The 24,334-nt window shown below is 46.1% G+C and overlaps 1 protein-coding gene across 2 annotated transcripts in view; it reads right to left on the bottom strand.

The window, feature by feature from the left end:
• The window catches only part of POU6F1 (POU class 6 homeobox 1), a 38,641-nt gene extending 30,689 nt beyond the window's left edge, over window positions 1–7,952 (bottom strand). The window contains exon 1 of one of the 2 annotated variants that reach the window (XM_083729419.1): window positions 7,486–7,952. The gene's annotated coding sequence lies outside the window, so the exon portion shown is untranslated. Of the gene's footprint in view, window positions 1–6,293; window positions 6,486–7,485 lie in introns of those variants that run through there. The other variant, XM_083729420.1, reaches the window with a different exon arrangement.
• Window positions 7,953–24,334: the final 16,382 nt, after the last annotated feature.

The raw sequence follows: 24,334 nt of genomic DNA, 5'->3' as shown, positions 1-24,334 counted from the left end.
GACAATTATAAGGTGGGGATTTAACGGCAATGAAATGCAAAGGTGTCAGTTAAGAGCTTCATAATATATTCTAAAGAGGCACGACTTTCGCTTTTTGCATCAGCAGATTGGTAGGAATTGCTGAAATTATATTAACACCTATAGAGAGGTAGAGACAGAAACAGCCACAGACAGCACAGGTACCCTGGCTGGGCTAATGAACATCCTTTGTCTTCATTTAACCCACACGGTATAGCACTGAACTTCCGGCTGAATTGTGATTCAGCTGTTTCTTCTTTTGACATCCCTGTGTTTCAGAAAGGCCGCCTTTAGGTCAATAACAGTGTGTTCTGGGAGACTGAAACATCCTCACTGGTTTATTGCTATTGTCACTTTCTGATGTCAGATTTGTGCCCAACTATTATTTTGCCTAGAATAGAGACTGATCTCTCAGACCTGTTAGTAATATGGGGCAGGAAACTCTCCAGTGCTTTATTTTTCCATGGATTTTTTTTTGTGTGTGTTTCATAAGTTTGTTAGGAAAAATGAATGGGTGCCAATGGCAAATAAATATTATGCAAGCTTGGTCTTTTCAAAGTTTTCACTTTGCTTACTAAATACAAGTAAAACATGCAGAATTAAGCCACTCTCCAAGTCATCAGCAAATTTCTCTAAGCAAACTGAACATTTCCCCTAATTCGCATAAGGTATTATATGCTGGAAAATTTACACGACTAAACAGAATGCAGTAGGGATTTGTTAACAGATGATAGCATAAATCACATTGGAAAAGAAGATGAATGAACCCATGATACTTTGGATCACATTATCAAGTCTTGTAAAAGCATACCAGAATGGACATGAGGTGGGGCAGATTAGGTACTTGGCTCTGTCAGAGGATCTGTTTCCTGTGCCCAAAATTTTGTTAGCTGGTTGTTGCTGATGCAGAGTTTTAGGTTGGGAAGTGCCATTGTCCAGGACGGGCTCTAGAATCCTGATGATATGTCTGAGTGGTTTCAGCTGAGAAATAAGTGGCAGCAAGCGGTGGCCTGTCATTTTCTCTTCTAAGCCTGCCCTATAGATTGTTCCTGAATACCATTCTGGCCTTGTTGATGCATTATTTTACTTCATTGGATAGGTATTGTAGTCTCAAATGTCTGATTAAATTCTTAAGTAGTCTGTCTGATGACCCTGAACAGATGTGTTGTGTCATAGGGCTTAGCTGTAGACAATGGACTCATGGTTTGTCCTGGGTGGAAGCTGGAAGCATGAAAGCACATTTAGCAACCAACACTTCCTATGAAACATGGTTCTAATGTGTCCATTGCGCAGTTGTACAGTAGTATACAAAAGTGGACCTCTTGCATAGATTGTAGGCTAATGTTGATAGCGGACTGGCAAGTTACTGGGCTGCATCCAAATAAGTTCTACTCAAACCCATGGAAATTAATGGACCTAAGTTGGACAATTCTATTATTCTATGTCCATTCATCTCAATAGGCCTACTCTGAGGATAATGAACACTGGAACAACCCAGTGTAGTGGCAAGTACGTACTGTCCATGAGTCCGTATGACAAAGATGCCATCAGCGTATTTCACATAGAAGAGAGGCTTTTGGGAATAGGAGTTGAGAAAGCATTGTTTTAAGTGAGTCATCAAGATGCTAGCACACTGTGGAGCCAAGCAGGTACCCATGCTAGCACCATCAATCTGAATACACATATTGTCCTCAAAGTGGAAGTAATTATGGGTAAGTACAAAGCGGCCAACTTTGGTAGCCATGTAGTTCCATCTTTGTGGAGGAGGATTCTGGTGTAAAGGGTGGTCTCAACGCAAATGCCAACTAGGGTGGAGATTGTCAAAAGATTGCCATTTCCTCAGAAAGTCGGTGGAGTTGATGTGCCTATTTGGGCCATATGAACTTCAGAATTGGACTATGAATTAATGGTGCTCAGCATATAAGGAATACAAACTGGAACGCATTATATGAAAATAGGTTCCAATGAACTGGGAATTACAGCTGTACTATGCGGTTGTTAACCGCCCTGAAACTGGTGGCAGAGGAAGAATACAAACCGGCTTAAAATTTTTTTGTAACATAGGGGTTGGGAATCAGATGTTGTTGGAATACAACTCCCATGATCCCTGGCTATTGGTTGAGGCTCTTGGGAGTTGGAATCCAACAACACCCAGAAAGCCACAAGTTGCTCCTCCCTGTTGTGATTCTTGCGTAGTATTGTTTAATAAAAAAGCAGAATTCCATTATTTCTGTTGTAAAATAATGTAAAAGGGGGGAGAAAAGTGTAGTCATTTACCCGTCTTCTGTCTTTCAGCAAGGCAGAAAGCACTGGCATAAAATCTCAAGTGTCTTTACAGATTTCTTTCTCACTTCTCAGCAGATGCCTACTGCACAAGAGTGGTTAAAAGAGTGGAATGGGACACATTTGCAACGGTAATTTTATGAAAACGCACCTGTTTCGTTCTGATTATTTCACTTTTTAGTTCACTTTTGCAGCAAAACGTGAAAAAGTAGTGTTGAGATAAAAGCTATTTCTTGATCTCTGGAGGCAAGGGGAAACAGAGGGGGGTGGGGGAGAGAGATAACGCTCCCAGCACAGAATGGAAGACAACATGTTAATATATCATAAAATTAAATGAGGGTAATATATTCACTTTCCAGGCTACAGGAGGGAGAAGGTGGAGCTTAGTGTGCCATCAATGATTAAAAGGTTTTGAATGTCAGTATGCAAATGTGCTGCAACTTTCATTTCCACCCATGTAAATGATCGAAATGTTTCTGAAGTGAAATCTTGTTCCATTTAATGGTGTTCTGAATATGCATTTTTCCAAAGGCATACAAACACAAGGCTCACAGGACCCCTTCTCCTTTACAAAGGCATATAGATCAGAGAATAACTACGCTACGTCTTAGTTTTCTGTACAACTAGCTTTTAAAAGTTAGCCCTACTGACACAGGAGTTGATTTTAGATAGCAATCATGCCCCACGGGCAGAATATAAAAGGGGTGTGTAGCCGCTGATCCTGTCCAACAGAGAATAAACATCCCATTGTGAAGCAGGCCTAATCTCAGCACCAAAGACAGTTACAGTGCCAGAGCTCAAGGCAGAAGGGCCGTTTCCCACCCTTCAATGCTGAACTCTTTCCTCCCAACTCCTCCCTTTGCCTCACTAATAGCATATTTTAAAGGATGCAAGAATTTACTTTTGAGCTTCTGCTGCTACTAGTGGAAAGGGAGACAGCTGGATCAGTTAGTTCAAAAATGAATCCAGACATCTTTACGTATTATCCACAGAACCTCCCCAAACTGGAAGTGGATGTTTATTTATTTCATTTAAATCCTGCCTTTTCTCCAAAGAGCTCAAGGCAATTAACATACTAGCGCCCCCTCCTCCCCATTTTATCCTTACAACAATCCTGTGAAGCAGGTTAATGACTGGCCCAAGGTCACCAGTAACTTTCTTTGTTCTGGGGATCTGAACTGAGGTCTTCCCTGCCATCAGCATCACAACACCAAATGCCCTGGGCAGGGATGGGCACAATCATCTTCCATCACCCTGTGATGTCTTTGCATGGCACAAACACTTCCATTAAAAGAGTTATACTCAGACAAGCAACAGTATTGTAATGGAATGTAGACTGAATAGCTGCTGGAAAAGCTGGGCATGCAGTAAAGTACACACCTCACAAAACTTAGTCCTTCACTACACCATCACAAAGGTGCCAAATGAGGCTTTAAAAGGTAAAGGATCCCTGACAGTTAAGTCCAGTTGTGAACGACTCTGGAGTTGAGGTGCTCATCTCGCTTTACTGGCTGAGGGAGCCGACGTTTGTCCGCAGACAATTTTTCTGGGTCATGTGGCCAGCATGACTAAGCCGCTTCTGGTAAAACCAGAGCAGCACATGGAAACACCGTTTACCTTTCCCGCCAGAGCGGTACCTATTTATCTACTTGCACTTTGACGTGCTTTCGAACTGCTAGGTTGGCAGGAGCTGGGACAGAGCAATGGGAGCTCACCCTGTCTTGGGGATTCGAACCACTGACCTTCTGATCGGCCAGCCCTAGGCTCAGTGGTTTAGACCACAACGCCACCCGTGCAGCAAATGGGACAATTAAAAGGCAACATAAACAGACAGCCACACCTGCGGTTGTGCACATAGGCTTGAGGGAAGCTGCAGCACTGCAGAAGTTTTTGCTCACCTCTCAGTATTTGTTACATGCACAAACCAAACTGTGGGCAGTTTAGAGGTTTTGCCTTACACTGATCCATTTAGCTCAGTAAAGTCTGTAGATAATTGGAATGATGATACTTGGCTTCAAATTACTACGCAGTCATGAAACACCCTGAGTCAGTTGAAGTTCCTAACCTAAGTTTTTAACCTAAACTTTTGGGTTTAGGCAACAGGAACATGTGTGCCTCCCTGAGCTCCTTGGAACTGCAGGATGAAAATGTTATTTAGGAATACACTGGGCAATGATTATCCAAGTCTCACAGAGCAGACCCTTGAGGCTGCATTACCTAACATCCTTTTAAAGCTTTTCCCATCTATGCGGTGTCTTGAGCTAAACCCCTGCAGTGTCAGGGGCTAAACTTCAGTCATAATACTTGCATGTAAAGCATATGCTCATCTGGTGAGTCACTTCCAAATCCATGTACAGGTGACCAAAATAACCACAACCATCAAACACTAGGTCAAATACAACTGGTGGCCTGCACACTGTAACAGTGAACACATCTTTGCCTACATGGAGATTATATTTGAGCCACAGTTGAATCAACCTTTATACAAAAAGACACACAAGCAGCGGTTGCCATAGCCAACTGTTTTATTAGCCTCGAGGCATATTCAGCCCCATTTGCGCAGCAAAGTTATTTCTTTCTTTTCACAGGCCCCCTTGCTTCCTATCAGTGTTGAGACCTCACAGAGTTGGTAAAGCTGTGTCCCATTTCACACTGCAAGCAGAGGCTGACATGCCTGAAAACACCATCATAATCCTCACTTCTGGCATCTAGATTTCGATGCGGAGATTATTTCTCTTTTTAAGTACAAAGGAAGATTAATTCAAGACAGCCCACACTTGTGGTTTGAAATGGTACAGCTCAGAGACAGCTTTGCAACCTCAGTGTGAACTAGTCCTTGGTTTGGCCAGTCCTACTTGTGAGATTCTGGTTAGCCACTGTGGGAACAGGATACTGGACTAGATAAGCCTTTGGGTCTGACCCACCAGAGCTCTTCTGCTGTTCTTATGTTCAATTTGTAAAATTTGTAAAAGTGGAGAAAAAGGAGAGAGGAAGTACCAAAGGTCAAGCTGTCCTTCACTCTCCAGCCCTTATTCCTTGAAATGAGGGGTGTGTGTGAGAGATGTGGTGTTAGCTAGAGATCCATGATCAGATCTTGTTGTGCTTAAAAGAGAGAGAGAGACTTAAAAGCAGCCATGGAGGAAGGAGCCAAATTGAAAGGAATTCAGTATTGGGAGAGGGCTGAGATCTAAGCCTTCATTTCTCCAGTTTCAACAAGTTACACTGAAGCTACCATTAGCCATTCAACTGGGAGAGGAAGTTGGGGAGAATATTAGTAGTAGTAGTAGTAGTAGTAGTACACTACCTTTCAGTGGAACATCACGGGGTGGTTCACATCAGAAAAATACAGAACAAGAACACAAAATGCATTAAAAAAAACCCCAAACCAATTAACTCCCCTTCCACATATTTAAAAAGCCATAGCATGTTAATCAGCCAAAGACCTGGTTTTTGCCTTGTGCCTACAGATAAGTAACAAAGGCGCAAGATGAGCCTCCATAGGGAGCCACCACAGAAATGGCCCCTTCTCGTGTTGCCACCCTCCGGACCTCTTACGGAGGAGGCACACGAAGAAGGGCCTCAGGTGACGATCGCAGGTCGGTTTATTTGGTGGTCTGTGAGGTATTCGAATCCTCAGCCATTTGAGTCTTTATAGGTCAAGACCAGCACTTTGAACTGGGGCCCCAAACTAACTGGCAGCCAGGGCAGTTGGCACGGAATGGGCATTATATGCTCAAACTGCCTTGCCCCATAAGCAACCTGGGCTGCCAAATTCTGCATTTCCAGTGGTCAGATTAAAAGGGGAAATATCCACTTCTTTTGAAGCCGGAAAAAAAAACAAGGGAGAGACCCGCTTGGCCTGTGGTAGCAAGGAAGCCATGCCCGACATTGCATAGAAAAATGCGCTGCCCTCCCCACCTCACCCTGTTTTGGCCGCCCTGTTGACAAACTCCGCCGCCCGCCAGGTGCGCCTTCCTGCTCATAAGACCCACCTAGATACCTGCCGCGTCGGAGGGCGACATTTCGTGAAGTCCCGAGGAAGCTCCGAAAGTGCCGCCCGGCTCCGCTACGCCCCGGACTCGACGCCAGCCGCTCCCTCCGGCGCCCTCGCCTTCCTCGGGCATCGGGGGCTGAGCTCCGGCGGGGCCGAGAGGCTCCGGGGCTCACGCCAAACGCTGCCCGGCTTCCTCTTTCCGTTTCCCGCTCGCGCCCAATGCCCGCGGCGCCTCCGAAGCCGAGCGCACCGCTTCTCCCCGGGGTGGCGGGTTCAGCCCCGCACCTGGAGCCTCTTCCTCGCGGGCCGCCCCACACGCCCCCGGGACCCCCTTTCCCTGCGAGCCCCTCAGGCTCCCTTTCCTCGTGCCCAGCCCCAGCTTCAGAGGGGGGGGCGCCCTCGGCACCCTCCTCGAGTCCCCCTTCCTCTCCCCTCACGGCCCACCCCACACCGCAGGGGGTGTTCCCTCCGACTCCTTCGCGTGGGGACCCAGCACCCCCAGCCCCCCTCTTTCCCCGCGGGGGCTCCCCAAGCAGCGTCGCCCTCCTTCGCGCCCGCCTCTCATCCACTTAGGATGCTGTCCGTTCCTTAAGTTTGCATACCGCCCTTCGCCCGAGCAGGGCGGTTTGCAGCACGAAAACGCCAAATAGAGCCCCTTTGCCCTCTGCCTCCCTCTCTAACCCATTTCTCGGCAACTGCCCCTTCGCTCCTCGCCGCCGGCTTCTGCCCAGCCGGGCTCCAATCCTCCAGGAGAGCCGCCTCATTATTGTTATTATTATTGCTATTATTATTATTATTAGCCCCCCCCGCTTTTTCTTCCCAATTCCCACTGCCACCCTGCCCATTTCCTAGCCAGCCTTTCGCTCTCCTCGTGCAGTCCGGATCCTCCCCCACCCCACCCACCGACACCCCCCTACCGCAAAAAAACGATCCCTCTGCATCCTTTTCGATGGAGGGCCCCCCCAAAAGCAGAAACCCCCCCAGCCCTGCCTGCGCCCCCCGCCCTCTGCGCGCCCAGGGCTGCCTCGCCGTCCCCGGCGTCTCCCCCGCGCTCCGGCCCCTGTTTTCCTCTCTCTTTATCATAAATATATAAATTATGCTAATTAAGACCATTGCATATTCACCGAACCGGGTCCCCCCCGCCCCCCACCCCCAGCACCGGCCCCGCCGCCGCCCCCCACCCCACTCACCGCTGCGCAGCCGGGAGGGACCCGCTCGCCCCCTGCCCGGGCCGGGGCTCCTCCGAGCCGATCTTTCCCCCTCCTCGTCTTCTTTTCTCTCTCTCTCTCTCTTTTTTTCCCGGGGAATAATTAAAAATTCATCTCACAGCAGCGGGAGCGAAAGGCGCTGCTTGCACACGCACAAAAAGAGGAGGGGGGAGGCAGCGCCCCCCACCCCCAGGGCCCAGCCGGGCTCAAGCCCTCCTGCAAGCGCAGCCCCCGAGGTTTTGCACCGGGCCTGCCCCCCCGCCGCAGCCGCCCGAGCCCCTGCCCCGCCTGGGGGGAGAACGAGGGGGCAGATTTCGGCGCTGGGGGTTTTTTAGCTGCTGCGTCATGAACATAATTTATGCAAAGGCCTTTGCCGCATCCTGCACAGCCCGCGGGAGGACGCTAGGGGGAGCAGGGGAGCCCCCTCCCTCCCCGAGGCCCCGCCCCGTTTCCCCTCCCCCCCCAACAAGGTCCAAAGTGCTTTCTCGTTGCAAAAACTAGGAGGTGCGTGCACGGGGTGGGAGGGGATGAAACCGAGGAATGCCCCAACGACTCCTTTGCCGGGGTCGAAGCATCCTTCGCAGCCGGGTTTAGTTCCCCAGGACCTGCAAAATGCTTCTGGAGCATAGCTGTCAACTTACAGATTTGAAAATAAGGGACCAGCAGCCTCGAAAATAAGGGATCAGCCCCCAAAAGGGATTTTGCCAAGCTTATACAGAAATCCGGCACTGATGGAGCCATACTGCGTTTGCTGCGACTGTGTTTTGCAGGGGGTTGGACTAGATAATCCTAAGGGTCTACAACTCCCACCAAAGAAGAGGGGCAAACAAAACTGATGAACGACGTCCAGATGGCAAAGCTTACAGGCAGAATTAGAAACCAGGAAGAGGACCTCTTGAATAAAGAATGGGGAACAGTGGCGTAGCGTGGGGGGTGCAGGGGGGGCCGGCCGCACCGGGCGCAACATCTGGGGGTTAGGGTTAGGGGGCGCAAATCCACGAGTTAGGGGGCTCAAATTACTTGCCTTGCCCCGGGTGCTGACAACCCACGCTACGCCACTGATGGGAAAAGTTTATAATTTAGTTGAAAAGCTATTGTCAAGAGTTACATACATTGGTAGGACTGGCAGAAAACTTGTAGTAAAAATTTGAACTATGGGTGGACAAATGATTTATAAAATTAGAGTTATGAAAGGGATGCAGAGGGGGAAATCACTACATTAAGATGCTGCCCTGGTTGGAGGGGATGCTAAGCAGCACGTCGGAGCTGCCATTGTCCTGACACGAGGAGTTCCATCAGCCCTTCCCTGCCCGAGAGAGAGGGAGGGAGGGAGACAGACTCTCACCCACGCCACCCGTGAGCCCGGCATGAGACGGTTGTGGTGCCACCGCGGCCCTGAAGTGCTGCCCTTCTGCGTCCCTCCCCATCTCCTCCTCTTCCTCCTCCCTCAGGCCGCCTCCTCAGCCGCCTCCGCTGCCTCCAGCTTCCCCTGGCAGCATGGTGGAAGTCTTGCAAGAGAGGGGCTGTCTGCCCGCCCGCCCGCCGCCACCCGTCTCCTCACAATGCGCCCCTGAGGGGGGAAAGGGAGAGACGGAGATGCGGCAGCTCATGTGTGCGTGACCCTGAGCCGCTGCTTCCCTCCTGAGCCGGGCGAGCATGAAACCCGGGAAATTTAAGGGACATCATCAATAAGGGACACGGCGCTGGGATAAGGGAGTTTCCCGCCAAATAAGGGACAGTTGACAGCTATGTTCTGGAGAAACGTCTGGGGGATTTTTATTATTTTTTAAAAAAGTTTGAATGCATTCCAGCAGATCGTGGGAGAGAGAGAAGTGCAGTGATTGCCTGGGAATTCTGCACACATTGACTTAGGAGTAAGTCCTCCCCATTGCACAAACAGGACTTCCTTCTGAGTAGATATGCATCAGGGGTGCCCGCTTGAATAAAATATTGTGGGGGCCCAGGTAAGCCCCGCCCTGCATAATCGATCACATGATGCAGTGCACACCCTAGTTGAATAGGAATGCCTATCAAAAATGATATAATGTGGAGCACACAAAGGCTCAGATAAGGGCAACCAAACATATCAAAGGGCTGGAGCAACTTCCCTGTGAGGATAGGTTACAACATTCGGATTTCATAAAAAGGAAAGTAAGTGAGAACAACACAAAGGTGTATAAGATTATGCATGGTTTAGAACAGACATGGGCAAACTCGGCCCTCCAGATGTTTTCAGACTACAACTCCCATTATCCCTGACCACTGGTCCTGTTAGCTAGGGATGATGGGAGTTGTAGCCGCAAAACATCTGGAGGGCCAAGTTTGCCTATGCCTGGTTTAGAGAAAGTGCATAGGGAGGCGTTCCCCCCCCCACCCCTTTTCATAATACTAGATTGGTGCCATCCAATGAAACTGAACGTTTGGAAGTTTCAGGACAGAAAGACTAAAATACTTCTTCACGCTGCACGTAGTTAAGGTATGGACTTTGCTCTGGAGGATAAAGTTATCAGTAGCTACTGACCATGGTAGCTATTTTCTCCCTCCGCTGTTGGAGGCAGGATGCTTCTGAATGCCAGTTTCTAGAAACTGCAAGGAGGAAGAGTACCCTGGGAATATGGCAAGGAAGGCCCTGCACATCTACAGCAGGGAGTGCTTTTCATTTTGTATTTGATGCTGTGCTTTGTGCTACCTAAGCGAGGGATTCCCAGGATGATAAAAAGCAAGCTTAACCAGTAAGGCATTTCCCATGAGGTCTAAAGGTAAAGGTAAAGGTATCCCTGACCGTTAGGTCCAGTCGCGGACGACTCTGGGGTTGCGGCCCTCATCTCGCTCTATAGGCCAAGGAAGCTGGTGTTTGTCCGCAGACAGCTTCTGGGTCATGTGGCCAGCATAACTAAGCCGCTTCTGGCAAACCAGAGCAGCGCACGGAAACACCGTTTACCTTCCTGCCAGAGTGGTACCTATTTATCTATTTGCACTTTGACATGCTTTTGAACTGCTAGGTTGGCAGGAGCTGGGACCGAACAACAGGAGCTCACCCCGTTTCGGGGATTTGAACCGCCAACCTTCTGATCGGCAAGCCCTAGGCTCTGTGGTTTAGACCCCAGCGCCACCTGTGCATCCCATTTCCATGAGGTCTAGCTGAATATAAAAGGAATAGGCTAGTGGTCTGACTGAGCATAATGCCATTTAACTAAACATCACCTAAATACTCTGCCCTGACTGGCAATAGCTCTCCATGATTTCAGATGGGGTTTCGCCAGCCCTACCTGGAATGCTAGCCATTGAACCAGCAACCTTTTATATGCAAAACATGTCCTTTGCCCCAAGCTATCACCCACGTTCCGTGTCATATTTCACAAACGACATCCGCAATGTACTTTCGCCTTCCCAACCTCTATAACTCATAGCACACTTTTGGATGTAATGAATTGCCAATTACCATCCACTTCTCCAACCCAATTAACCTGTGTCACATTTAGAGAAGAACACAAAGCGCTTCTCCAGGTATATGAATGGAGACACTCCAGATGGTCATTGCGTGAAACATTTTAATCCACGGCCTTCAGAAATGCAGTCAGGCTCCCCACGCATAGCTACTAGTAGTCTTAAGTGTGAAACTGATGAACTTACTCTCCCCACCTAAGCATCTGTTTCAATGCCTGCTTGGTGAATTCTTGTCTGAATCAGGTTCCAAGACGCAAGTAGGATGGATGCATGCTAGCATATACTGTAGTCAATTATTCTTCAACATCAGCTTTGTTGGACTGGTCATGTTGTGCGGATGCCTGAGGATCATCTTCCAAAGGAACTATTCTATTCAGAACTTTTTTTTTAAAAGATATTTATTGAGATTTCAAGAATTATACAAAAAAAAAAACAATAATAAAAGCAAAACACAAACACAAAAAATAAAAAAACAAAGTACAAAACTAAAAACTATTTAAAAACAAGTAAAGTATCATTCCCTTATTTTCTTATAACTTACTTCCCCAACCTCCTCATACCTCCCCTTTTTGTATTCCAATTTCTAATTTTTAATTCAGCAAATCCTCTCCCTTAATTTTCATTTAATTTTCAACCTTTCTTTTCTTTTTACTTAATCATTACAGCTGAAAAACCCCTTAATTTTCTAAACCAACATCATTCTAACATTCATTAATTTTGCAATATTTTCCAAGATAGTCCTTAAATTTCTTCCAATCTTCTTCTTCCGCCGTCTCACTTCCCTGGTCTCGGATTCTGCTAATCATTTCTGCCAGTCCCATATAGTCGATCACCTTCATCTGCCATTCTTCCAAGGTGGGTAGATCTTGTGTCTTCCAATACTTTGCGATGAGTATTCTTGCTGCTGTTGTAGCGTACATAAAGAATGTTCTATCCTTCTTTGGCACCAATTGGCCGACCATGCCCAGGAGAAAGGCCTCTGGTTTCTTCAGGAAGGTATATTTAAATACCATTTTCATTTCATTATATATCATTTCCCAGAAAGCCTTAATCCTTGGGCACGTCCACCAAAGGTGAAAGAATGTGCCTTCATTTTCTTTACATTTCCAACATTTATTATCAGGTAAGTGGTAAATTTTTGCAAGCTTGACTGGGGTCATGTACCACCTATAAATCATTTTCATAATATTCTCTCTTTAGGGCATTACATGCCGTAAATTTCATACCGGTGGTCCACAACTGTTCCCAGTCAGCAAACATAATGTTATGGCCAATATCTTGTGCCCACTTCTATTCAGAACTTTAAAATGGAAAGCGTAATGCTGGTGGTCAACAAAAGAGGTTTAAAGACTGTCTCAAGGCAACTCTAAAAAAATGTAGTATAAACACTGACAACTGGGAAACACTGGTCTGCGAGCGCTCCAGTTGGAAAACAGCCTTTACCAAAGGTGCCATGGGCTTTGAAGACACTCGAACTCAGGACGCAAGGGGGAAACGTGCTAAGAGTAAGGCACGCTTGGCAAATCCACACCGGGATCAACTCCCACCCGGAAACCAATGTCCCCACTGTGGAAAGACTTGTGGATTCAGAATTGGCCTCCACCGTCACTTACGGACTCACTGTTAAAACCGTGTTAATGGAAGACAATCTTTCTCAGCTACGAGTGATTGCTAAAGAAGAATAAGAATACTGGAGTCAACACTGTCAACGTTTTAATTAACAACTGCATCCATTATGATAAAATATCTTTGCACTTGTACAGCTGGTTTTCTGAGACATCGTATTGCTGTTCGGCCGAGAACCTAGTTTGCATGTGCTAATGCTATATGATGATGATGAATATTTAAATACTTCCATCTTGTTGGATTTCAGACTCATTTACATACATTGGCATACCATTATTATAATAGATTCAGGAAAACAGAGCACATTAATTTTTAACTCATCTCAGAGACCAGCAGAATTCCTTTTTCAGCCACCACTCAATTTTTCTTCCTTAGCAAATAGCTCAGGGGGTGGGAAAGCGGGGGGAATTATACTAAAATTAATAGCAGAAAGAAATGAAGTTCCCCCCACATGATTGCTATCAGATACTTTCTGTATAAATCCTCTGTGTGCCTCATTATTCCATTGTTGATTACTCTATATTCCAACTTTTAAATTTCCTCTTTCTTCTTTGTTTTCCGCACATGAAATTAATTTCCCTTCTCTGGGTTAAAGCCATATTTGTTTCATTTTCTGCTGTAAATGTCATTCTTTACAGAAGTGGTTTTTCAAACAAAATACCTTACACACACCCATTTTAAAAACATCTAATGCGATTATCAATGCACACATCATGCAAAAGCACACTAACCTCTATGATCATAACTCAATTTGCATTAAGACACATTTTCATTTAAGCACTATTACACAAATATTTTAATAATTTTGTGTAGAAAAGCACACATAAAAAACCAGGTTTTAAAAAATTTAAATTCATGGCTAAACTGGAAAAGTAATATTGCAGGTTTGAAGATATTGTAGAGATAGGCTCACCTGCCCAATATGTCGCTGCACATGCCAAAACCTCTCAGAAAGGACAGAAGAATTGTACAGCTGTTCTGGGTTTTGAAAAGTCAATTTTCTTGCTGTCAATCCTCCCGCCCCCGTCTCCAATCCATTCAAAATTTCACCTTGAGCAGTATGAATGGTTTCTCACAAGCATCCAGAGCATTAAACTCCCAGCCCTTGTCCATAATAGAAGCAAGGGAATGAAAAGAAAGAAAAAGAAAAAGTTTGCTTTGATCCCATAACAGGGTCTTTTCAGTCGTGGCTCCCTGTTTGTGGAATGCCCTGTTTACTGAGATGCATTTGTGACCCCTCACTACTGACTTTCAGGAAAAAATAAAATAAAACATTCCTGTTTACCCAGGAATGGAAAACACTGACCCTGACAACCCTGAGATTGCTGGCTGATACTGTAATGTTTTTAGCTGTTTCTACAATGTTTTAGCTGTTTCTTAAGAATCGTTTTAAACTGTTTTTATCTGTCATTAAAAAAGAAAGAAAAAGTTTTATCATTGCTGTTTCTGCTGCCCTGGGCTGCTTTGGGAGGAAGTTTGGGCTGTTAATGGAAATAATAATAATAATAATAATAATAATAATAATAATAATAATAATAATAATAATATAATAATAATAATAATAATAAGAAGAAGAAGAAGTAATAAAAATGGGGATCTCTAGGCTGACAGTCATTCGATAAGCTGCAGCTGGTACTTCCCTTCCCTTCCTTTCCTGGTTCTGAGGAAACTTCTTTTTTAAAAAACTTTTTTTATTCAAAATTAAAACAAAACAAAACATATCATCCTTATTCCCCCCACCCTCCCATACAACCCCCCCACCCCCCGAGTTCCCTCAGTTCCAGTCTTTGATTTCTCTAAGAATGCTGTTTTCTGCATGTTACACAGTTGTATAGATCCTCAAACTATTTAGCTGATTATTATCAATAAAAAGTTTGTCAATGTTTATTGAAAGCCAGCCAAGGAGTCCAGTTCACTTTGTTGCGTCTTCAGATACTTTGTAAAGGGTTCCCATTCATCTTTAAAGTCACAGTTATCCTTGTCCTGTAGCTTGTATGTCTGTTTTGCCAGTTCTGCATAGTCCATCAATTTTTCTTGCCATGATTCTTTAGTTCTGAGGAAACTTCAGGGCCTAATGGTGAGGCTGTTGGGGCGGGATGTGCAGGTGAATTTAATAGGTTCCCCCGTCTCTCTCCCTTATCCTTCTCAGCTGGCCCAAATGGTATTTAGGGTCCTTTGTCTGAGTCACCAAGATATTGCAATGGGAAATCTACAGTCCAGCGGGGTCAGACTGGAGGATTTTTCTTAAAATCTTGAGAGTGCTGAAAATGGAATTTGAAAATGTCTGCTGTAAAAGCTTAGGGCATATAAAGTAGTCAGACATAAAAAGGTTTTCTTCTTTGGATTCCCGTGTTCAAGAGTGTAGCTTAAAATAAATAAAAAGGTAAAGGACCCCTGACAGTTAAGTCCAGTTGTGAACAACTCTCGGGTTGCGGCACTCATCTCGCTTTATTGGCTGAGGGAGCCGGCGTACAGCTTCCGAGTCATGTGGCCAGCATGACTAAGCCGCTTCTGGCGAAACCAGAGCAGTGCACGGAAACACTGTTTACCTTCCCGCCGAAGCGGTACCTATTTATCTACTTGCACTGGTGTGCTTTCAAACTGCTAGGTTGACAGGAGCAGGGACCGAGCAACAGAAGCTCACCCCATCATGGGGATTCGAACCGCCGACCTTTTGATCAGCAAGCCCAAGAGGCTCAGTGGTTTAGACCACAGCGCCACTCACTTTACTTATTTACTCTTTACTTATTTAAGTGGCTCTGGGTTTCTCTGAAAGAAAGGGTAGACTTCACAGGCACCCCTTCGCTTGGGTGAAGCTGCGTTGTCAAATAACCAAAACTTTGGAGCGTGCAGAAGGAGTGTTGCTTCAGAAAAGGATGACATTGTTAAGATACCTCAGGGTATGTTTTGTGTGAGGGCCATCTCCAAGTTACAGGGCCCTCTAATGAAGTCTCCGGCAGTGGGATCCTCACCTTCCACCACCTGTGTGCCCAGGGAAGGGCCATAGCTCACTGGTGGGACACCTGCTTTGCATGCAGAAGGTCCCAGATTCAAGCTCTGGAATTCTAAGGTACACCTAGGAGAGAGCCCCATCTGAAATCTCAGAGAGCTGCTGCCTGTGTAGACCACTATTCTTCAGGCTTGGGTCCCCAGGTGTTGGTGAACTACAACTGCCACCATCCCAGACCATTGGCTAAACTGGTTGGGGAAGATGGGAGTTGTAATCTAAGATAATCTGGGAACCTATAGTATTAATAATAATAATAATAATAATAATAATAATAATAATAATAATGTATTATTTATACCCCGCCCATATGGCTGGGCTTCCCCAACCACTCTGGGCGGCTTCCAAAAAATATTAAAATACAATAATACATCAAACATTAAAAACATCCCTAAACAGGGCTGCCTTCAGATGTCTTCTAAAAGTCTGGTAGTTGTTGTTCTCTTTGACATCTGGTGGGAGGGTGTTCCACAGGGAAGGCACCACTACCGAGAAGGCCCTCTGCCTGGTTCCCTGTAACTTGGCTTCTCGCAGTGAGGGAACCACCAGAAGGCCCTCAGTGCTGGACCTCAGTGTCCGGGTAGAACGATGGGGGTGGAGACGCTCCTTCAGATATACTGGACCAAGGCCGTTTAGGGCTTTAAAGGTCAGCACCAACACTTTGTATTGTGCTCAGAAACGTACTGGGAGCCAATGTAGGTCTTTCAAGACCGGTGTTATGTGGTCTCTGCGGCCGCCCTGAGTCACCAGTCTAGCTGCCGCGTTCTGGATTAATTGCAGTTTCCGAGTCACCTTCAAAGGTAGCCCCACGTAGAGTGCATTGCAGTAGTCCAAGCGGGAGATAACTAGAGCATGCACCACTCTGGCGAGGCAGTCCGCAGGCAGATAGGGTCTCAGCCTGTGTACCAGATGGAGCTGGTAAACAGCTGCCCTGGACACAGATTTGACCTGTGCCTCCATGGACAGCTGCGAGTCCAAAATGACTCCCAGGCTGCACACCTGGTCCTTCAGGGGCACAGTTACCCCATTCAAGACCAGGAAATCCTCCACACCTGCCGCCTCCTGTCCCCCCCAAAACAGTGCTTCTGTCTTGTCAGGATTCAACCTCAATCAGTTAGCCACCATCCAACCTCCAACTGCCTCCAGGCACTCACACAGGACCTTCACCGCCTTCACTAGTTGAAGAACGCTGTTGTAGAAACAATCCTGAGCTGGATGGACCAATGGTCTGACTTGGTGTAAGCAACTTCCTGTGTCCCTCCTCCCCATTTTCCCATGTGCTTACCTGGCTACAGTGGCTTGGGTGCGGGTAGACACCTCTCAGCAGTGAGCCAGCAATAAATCACATGGAGTAAATGAAGTTAACTCTTTATTAGAGGAAGCAGGATCTGCTCAGGAGTGCCAGGCCTAATGAGCACAGCAACTCTTCATCAGTAGGTCTAGTCCTTATGAGGCAGCTGTGGAGACTGAAGGTCCCTACCTTCCCACAGCTGCCTTAGTCTACTCCTCTCCCAGGTCTTTCCCAAGCAATCTGAGACTACAATGGCCTGCTTGCCTTTGCTTCTCCCACTTCATACCTCTCCTGGTCCTGGGAGACCAGTGGGGAGGGGAGCTTATCGCAATAGGATTGCTTCTTCACCAGCCTGACTCATCTCTCTCCCTTGGCCTCCCTCCTCTCCAGCTCCTGCTTCTGGACTGCTCTCTGCCACAGACTCTCCCTGCTCACTAAACCCTGTCACCCCTTCAGTTTGTGACACCTCATCCTCCCAGTCTTCTCCCTCTTTTCCTTCTGACCACCTATTTCTTATCCCACCACCGCTCCCCGGGCTTGGAGCCTTCTTTCCTTGGTGGTTCCCCAGCTGGTGCCTCCCACCGCTTCTCTGTATCCAGCCAGTCCATGACACCACCTCCTATCTTATGTGTTATGTACTTGAGTTCTTACCCTGGGCCAGCAGGGGGATACTGTAGATAGTTTTCACTCAGGTCCACATATGCAAATAGGGAATTGAAAGTGACGTTCAGTGATTGGATAGTTACAGAAAGTTGTTACTGTTGCTTTGTAGTTGAGCTCTATATAAGCAGGTTGGCTGAACCCTTCAGTTCTGTTCTGTTCTGTTCTGGCCTGTGAATAAACAAGAGCTGTTTGAAGAATCGCTGTCATCTGATATGTTCACCCACAACTTAACATTATGCTCCCATTGTGTCTGGAGCAATGCTATATACCGTATTTTTTGCTCCAAAAGATGCACGTTTTTCCTCCTAAAAAGTAAGGGGAAATGTGTGTGCGTCTTATGGAGCAAATGCAGGGGGGCAGGCAGGAAAAGCCCCCAAGAGCCGCACACAAGCTCCGCGCGGCTCTTGCGGGCTTTTCCCTAGGAGGGAGAAAGGACTGATGTGGCCAGTCAGTCCCTTCTCCCTCCTTGTAGAAAAGCCTGCAGGAGCCGCACACTCCTTAAAGGGTGTGCGGCTCCTGTGGGCTTTTGCGGGGGTATTGCCATAGCTGTGTGCAGCCCCTCCAGCCAGGAGAGGCGGCGCGCAGCTATAGGAGAAGCCGAGACAGCGAGCGGGATGGATCCCACTCGCTGTCTTGGCTTCTTTGCTCTTTGGGGCTGGGGGGGATAACCCGGGCTTCCCCCGGCAGCCCCAGAAGCTCTGGGAGAAGCTTCTTGATTTCCCGCTCTAAAAAGTAGGTCCGCCTTATGGTCCGATGCCCCTTATGGATCGAAAAATACAGTAGGTCTCTCTGGGACAATGGCAGAAGTTTTAAATGGTGGGCAGCTTCCAGAGAAACTGGGACCTGGGGGAACCAGATAGGTCAGAACATCGGCACCAGGAGACCTTGCTGGGGTTTTTGGGCCCCAGTGGCTGCCCAAGGGTGCTGAGGGCTGCCATTGACCCTCTTCATACATACATTTCCCATATATTGCTCAGCTTGGTTATTTCCAGGCACCTTTGCCAGTCTGCCAGCTCTGTAGCAACAGGGGTCTCTGGCAATCTGGCTCCTGCTTTCACACTGTTAACGTGGACAGCCTAAGAGACTCCCCCACCTCCTGCAATCCTGACTTTACTCTTAATTTTTTTCCAGACCTCTTTCTCAACCTTTTTCAAGGAAAATGAAGAATATTTTATGCCCATGAATTATTTAAGCTTCATGCCTGCATAATAGCCTGATATGCATATTCAGCAATACCCTGTGCGCACACGAGAAGTAAACTTGGACAGCAAGTAAATGTGATCTGTAGCTCAAAAGGCTTAAGGACTTAGACTTGATGGAGACTTTCTTCAAACCCAGGGAAGTTTGTGTACAAGGTGACCATGTGGGGGGTGGGGGTGGGGGGTGGACTGCACTTCCTGAAACAGGTACAATATTCTTCCAGGTATCTTACATTTGGTCTGGCTTGAGAAGGGTGTTTGGGGTCTGCTTTATTGTATAACCCAGCAGACATCTGATTAATAATGCAGTTCATTAAAAAAGAAGAAGTTCATTTATACAGTCCTCATGGGAAAATTCAGGGAATGGAAATGATGAATGGGCACCACAGTTCAAGAAGGACACTGACAAACTGGAACGTGTCCAGAGGAGGGCAACCGAAATGGTCAAAGGCCTGGAAACGATGCCTTATGAGGAACGGCTAAGGGAGCTGGGCATGTTTAGCCTGGAGAAGAGGAGGTTAAGGGGTGATATGATAGCCATGTTCAAATATATAAAAGGATGTCACATAGAGGAGGGAGAAAGGTTGTTTTCTGCTGCTCCAGAGAAGCGGACACGAAGAACTTCCTGACAGTAAGAGCTGTTCGACAGTGGAATTTGCTGCCAAGGAGTGTGGTGGAGTATCCTTCCTTGGAGGTCTTTCAGCAGAGGCTTGACAACCATATGTCAGGAGCTCTGATGGTGTTTCCTGCTTGGCAGGGGGTTGGACTCGATGGCCCTTGTGGTCTCTTCCAACTCTATGATTCTATGATTCTATGAGTTAGTCCGCTAGCTGTATCAAAGGCAAACACTTGCACTCTCCAGACTGTGAAACTACACTAAACTCAGTTCCAACTATGGTGATGCATACAAGGGGACAGACAACCTCACTCTTGTGACACAAACTGCTCAGGTTTGGATCCATAGCTGTCAACTTTCAGATTTGAAAATAAGGGATCAGCAGCCTTGAAAATAAGGGATCAGCAGCCTCACCTGTCCCGGGGACAGTCTATGGGATGTCTAACAATCTGGGATAGCAGTGGGAAGCAGCGGGAAACGGTGCTGGAATAAGGGAATTTCCCACAAAAAAGGGAAGGTTGACAGCTACGTTCGGATCAGCTTCACACTTCCCCCTTCATTTACTCAGATTTTGTTGTAAAATCAGAACTCCTCCCACCTTGAGTGCAGAAGTTACATGTGAGTAAAGTAACAAACTGGCTTGCTCTTATTACATTGAGTTTAGCCCTTGATACCATGCTCTGATATGGATTGCCAGTGTGCCAGCCTGCCTTTACACATACAGCTTGATCCTTGCCTTAGTTACACAGAATGATGCATGGATGGTCCTGTATAAACCCACCACTGACCTAAACTCTTGATCCATGACAGTAAAAATGGATTGCATATTTTTTCAAGAATTCAGACGGTGTCTTCGAATGTCCGCATCTATTGCTGCTTCATTTCATCATTGCAGATCCCTGAAATGAGAGCCTGGGTCACAAATGCAAAACCCAGGCTTATGCTGGCAGAAAGAAAACTCGTTACAGCCATCTGCTGGATGATGGGGGCTAATAATAATAATAATCATCGTTAAGATGAACTAGATTTTTTAAAAAAAGATTTTTTAACAAAAACAGGTTTAAAGGGCTGAAATAGGAGGGTTAGACTGAAGATTTGCAATCTGGTTTCCACAGTATGGATAGATGGGGTCAGAAATGTGAAAGAAAATCTTGCAGACAGGAAATTACCAAAATAGAAATTTCTACATACACCAGCCTGCACATAGGAAAAAAAGGAAAAAAGAAAGCAGACAAGGATACGACACTCTCTTCTTTGCTATGACAACATCCAAGAAGATAAGCTTTAAAATAACTAACATAACCTAAAGCTGATGGTGAAATAACTAACAAAGCATTAGCTTGATGCTAATGAGCGGAGCTCTTTTACTGGTGCAAGTTTAACAGCCTTAAGGCTTAATTAAACTTAAAACATATTTGCAAGTTATCTGTTCCTTCTACTGATCTCTTATGCATGAATTTGGACATCAGTTATTTCTCTAACCGCAGTTCCTTATCAGAGAAAAGTAACTCCTGGGAGATTAAAAGATGTTCCCATTGTTGGTTGCATATATAGAGAGACAGAAAGAGAGAGAGAAAGGGAATAAAATTCCTGGATGCAAAGATCCTGGTTTGCAGCAAGTACTCTTTAGTGAACCCCCCCAGCAGACATTTAAAACCAAAGAAACATGCAGCAAAATAAAATGTGGAAATATAGTCTGTTAGCCCTTTAAAGTGAATCCCCAAAATGTCTCTTTAAAAGTTTCTTTCCAGAGTCTCCCTCTTCCTCCAGCATAGGAAAAACAGCCTGTTCTGTAAGTTTAAAATGGTTTACTTACAAACTCTCAAAGTCAGATTTGTGTGCTTCAGAATTTACGTGCACAGGCAATAAAACTTGGCTTAGTTACAAAGTGGTGAAAGTCCCTAAATTATTGGTATATAGGAAATCAAGAGTGGCTTGTGAGAGCCATGTGGTCTGAGGCAGCAGCTCAGAACTCCTCGTATGCCAGATACACACGTTGACTGGAGGAGAACAAACACTTACCTTGTTCTTCCCAAGGTGAGGAAAGTGGCTGGCAGGACAGCTTACTCTATTGTATTAACCTCTTCATGCATTAATTAGACTTAAGCATGTTGGTTACAGTATATGAGACTGGTTGTCTCATAAAGCTAAAGGTAAAGAGACCCCTGACCATTAGGTTCAGTTGCAGCCAACTCTGGGGTTGTGGCGCTCATCTCGCTTTATTGGCCGAGGGAGCCGGTGTACAGCTTCTGGGTCATGTGGCCAGCATGACTAAGCCGCTTCTGGAGAACCAGAGCAGTGCACGGAAACACTGTTTACCTTCCCACCAGAGCGGTACCTATTTATCTACTTGCACTTTGTGGTGCTGTCGAACTGCTAGATGGGCGGGAGCAGGGACCGGACAACGGGAGCTCACCCCGTCGCGGGGATTCGAACCGCCGACCTTCTGATCGGCAAGCCCTCGGCTCTGTGGTTTAACCTACAGTGCCACCCGTGTCCCATACCCCTCAAACTCATACCCCTTAACTAATGTTTAAGTCCCTGGAGAATGTGTGCAGCTCTCAGTGAAACCAGTATGAAATGGTTTATTTTTGGGAAACAAATCTTTGTTCAGATATGAGACTCACTGGGGTGGTCCTCAGCAAGCCAATCTCTTTCAGCTGGATCTGCCTTGCAGGGCTGCCCTGGGAATGAAATGCTGCAATGAGCTCTATGATGGAAGGGTAGGAGACAAATGTAGCTACCGTAATACATAAAACGGCTTTCTAATAGCTAAAATTTAAAATGGAGCATCTATTAGCCCTAGCCACACTCCTCACAGTCGGCACCAGGAAGGAAAATAAATGGCCAGAAAATATGTTACCTGTGGTTTATATAAAAGCTAGCCATAATAATAATAATAATAATAATAATAATAATAATAATAATAATTTATTAGTTATACCCTTCCCATCTGGCTGGGTTTCCCCAGCCACTCTGTGCAGCTTCCAACAAAACACTAAAATACAATAACCTGTTAAACATTAAAAGCTTCCCTAAACAGGGCTGCCTTCAGATGTCTTCTAAAAGTTTGGTAGTTATTTTTCTCTTTGACATCTAGTGGGAGGGCGTTCCACAGGGTGGGTGCCACTACCGAGAAGGCCCTCTGCCTGGTTCCCTGTAACTTGGCTTCTCACAGCGAGGGAACCGCCAGAAGGCCCTTGGCGCTGGACCTCAGTGTCCGGGCTGGACAATGGAGGTGGAGATGCTCCTTCAGGTATACTGGACCGAGGCCGTTTAGGGCTTTAAAGATCAGCACCAACACTTGGAATTGTGCTCAGAAACATACTGGGAGCCAATGTAGGTCTTTCAGGACCGGTGTTATATGGTCTTGGCGGCCCCTCCTAGTCACCAGTCTAGCTGCCGCATTCTGGATTAGTTGTAGTTTCCGGGTCACCTTCAAAGGTAGCCCCACACAGAGCACATTGCAGTAGTCCAAGCAAGAGATAACTAGAGCATGTACCACTCTGGCGAGACAGTCTGCGGGCAGGTAGGGTCTCAGCTTGCATACCAGATGGAGCTGATAAACAGCTGCCCTGGACACAGAATTGACCTGTGCCTCCATGGACAGCTGCGAGTCCAGAATGACTCCCAGGCTGCGCACCTGGTCCTTCAGGGGCACAGTTACCCTATTCAGGACCAGGGAGTCCTCCACACCCGCCTGTCTCCTGTCCCCCCAAAACAGTACTTCTGTCTTGTCAGGATTCAACCTCAATCTGTTAGCCGCCATCCAACCTCCAACCAGGGGAATTTTGCTTCCTGCACTGGTTGGAGTCACTGCCACCTTAAAATAAAGCAGTGTCTGTGGTTGTTTAATATATATTTTTAAAAAATAAATACTGTAATTGAATCTGGATGCCTACTTCTAAGTCAGTTACTAGCTTGATTCCAACCTTCCCCCTTTATTGGCCTTTATTGACACATGAGGAAACAATGGTTTTCTTTATTGTTGGTTTGGCTTCTCTTCTGAACAAGGAACTCAGTCTGTCCTTGTGGTTTTAGTCTGTAATACTGGCTTAGAGACTGAGAAGTAACTGCACACTACTGAGCACCTTAGATCCGTCTGCAACCTCTGATATCAAGTCTGTGAAACTTTGGCAAGGGCTTGTGGAATCGGTCTGGAATGGACCTGTTCATTTGGGGGAGATAAAGGAGGTGGGCGGTAGTAATAAGTAGCTATTCATCATTTGCCCCCATTCCTGTTCAATGTGATATGCAATATCACATTTTGTCACTGATGATATATGGCTCTACCCCTCCAATTTTCATCCAACTGAAATCCAGCAGTCTTGGAAGAGGACTGGATGCAGGCAAGCCAATGGAAGATGGCGCTCACACAAAACTTAATTAATGTTGCTTGTAAAATATGTAACCTAAGGAAAAATAGAGACTCCCACGTATTATTATTTTGCATTTTGTATGTGTTTGGTTGTGGATTGTTCCAAGTATCTGGCAGATAAACTCAGGCAGCAGTCTTATATACATTTTCCTGGAATAAGTCCCACTGAACTCAGCCTAACATTTGAGCAGGCATGTTTAAAGATTCCACTGTTGGTATGCAATCCTATGCACACTTACCTGGAAAGAAGCTCCATTGAACACAGTGGGATGTGCTTCTGAGTAAACGTGCACAAGGTTGCATTGCATGTTAACAAAAACGAAACAAAACTAGATTTAAAACATTTTATATTACATTTGTAATTTCATTTGTTTGGTTGAACCTTTTTTGCATTGCATATTTTCGATGCAAGATGTGTTTGATTGTTCATGCTTCAATTTACATAAAATACATGAATATGTAAAGCTACAAACCTATGCAAAATAGTTCTTCACTCTATAATAATTATTGCATCAAAATAAGCCCAGATGCACACCTAGCTAGGGGTACTTTCATCGAGGAAAACACAATCATCATTTATTTTTTAAAAAACCAAACCAAGGAG

The sequence above is a fragment of the Podarcis gaigeae genome (assembly GCF_964106915.1).
Source record: "Podarcis gaigeae genome assembly, chromosome: 2".
NCBI classification, from domain to species: domain Eukaryota; kingdom Metazoa; phylum Chordata; class Lepidosauria; order Squamata; family Lacertidae; genus Podarcis; species Podarcis gaigeae.
This window is presented reverse-complemented; position numbering and strand designations above follow the sequence as displayed.